This window comes from Oncorhynchus gorbuscha, unplaced genomic scaffold (assembly GCF_021184085.1).
Source record: "Oncorhynchus gorbuscha isolate QuinsamMale2020 ecotype Even-year unplaced genomic scaffold, OgorEven_v1.0 Un_scaffold_13096, whole genome shotgun sequence".
Lineage (NCBI taxonomy): Eukaryota > Metazoa > Chordata > Actinopteri > Salmoniformes > Salmonidae > Oncorhynchus > Oncorhynchus gorbuscha.
Genome location: NW_025755326.1, coordinates 6,491 through 7,893, shown reverse-complemented (window position 1 = coordinate 7,893; position 1,403 = coordinate 6,491). Strand labels below are relative to the sequence as shown.

At 40.1% G+C, this 1,403-nt stretch overlaps 1 non-coding gene across 1 annotated transcript; it reads right to left on the bottom strand.

Moving 5' to 3' along the window:
* Nucleotides 1-492: 492 nt before the first annotated feature.
* Nucleotides 493-708, bottom strand: LOC124030610. The gene has a single exon (XR_006837994.1). It is a non-coding gene; the product is annotated as a small nucleolar RNA U3 (small nucleolar RNA).
* Nucleotides 709-1,403: the final 695 nt, after the last annotated feature.

Sequence of the window (1,403 nt, the reverse complement as noted above, 5' to 3'; positions counted from 1 at the left end):
AGCCTATGTTGGAGCTGCTATTCTCACTAACGGTTTCCCACGTACAAAGAGCACACTGTATAGTACTATGTGGCCGAAATCATGGTTATTGGGCTACTTTTCATTAATAGGTCACATATTGTCGTGTTTTATGCCCAAGAAAGCTTCATGAAATACATTTTCAAGTTGCTCCACAATAGAACTTTGCAAATGAGGGAGGTGCCAGAAGGTACTCGTTGCAGTTTTTATGGGACTGGCATTGGCTGAAAAAGTCAATGGCCTACAATAGAGAAAATACAAGAAAACCCTTTTTAGAAATCAAATGTAATTGAAAAGGTAGAGTTGATTAAAATCACATATCTCCTATACAACGTCATAGCAAGACTAACAGGAACATTAAACAGTATTGAAACCAACTGTTGTATAATGTTGTGTAAATGGTGATAAACTCTTTAATAACCTGAACTACAATACATGTACCAAAGAAGTTAATATTTACAATATTAAGAGCTAACCACTCTGATCATATTCCCTCCCTCAATGCTCCACAAGGAAGCAAAGAACGGTCATCAATGGCAGAGAGCGGATGAACTGAATCATTACTCAAAGCCCGCTTCGCGCTCAGAAGGGAATATCGCATCTCATCATCGTGGGTTGCGAGATCAAACACTTTAGAAACACATTTCTCAAGTCAAGAACTATAGAAATGATCCCTGAAAGTATAGTCTTAATGTATATTTGGGCGAGCGAGGCTAGGACATGTCGGAGCAGTCATTCTGACTGACGGTTTCACAGCTCCCTCCCTCACTGTCACTACCTACAGTCGCTTCTCACTGTGCAGAGCGCGATACAGCAGCACGTGGCAGCAGCCTTACTACTGACCTGTATCAGGTATCACATATATGTATTGAATGTAAAGTAACAGTTAATAAACATATAATATAATTTACTGGCTCACAAAAAGCACATATGTCCCAGATTAACAGAATACATTCTCGAGTTGCCTAAAATGAAATAATGGGAGGTACCTACCAGAGGCTGCTCAGATTTTTGGGCGACTACTACCATTGGCTGAAAACCCCACGTTCGATAATATATTTATTGTTTAATACTGAACACAAATATAAAGGCAACTAGAACAATGTAAACTATTTTACTGTGATAGTTCATATAAGGAAATTGTTCAATTCAAATAAATCAATTAGGCCCTAATCGATGGATTTCACATGACAAAAGGTGCCTTCTCAGCCCCGTCCTGTCGTCCCTGTTCCCCCTATGACTGCGTGACCACGCACGCCTCCAACTCAATCATCAAGTTTGCTGATGACACTACAGTAGTAGGCCTGATTACCAACAATGACGAGACACTCTACAGCAGGGGTGTCAAAGTCAAATGGACGGAGGGCCAAATAAAATTTTTAGCT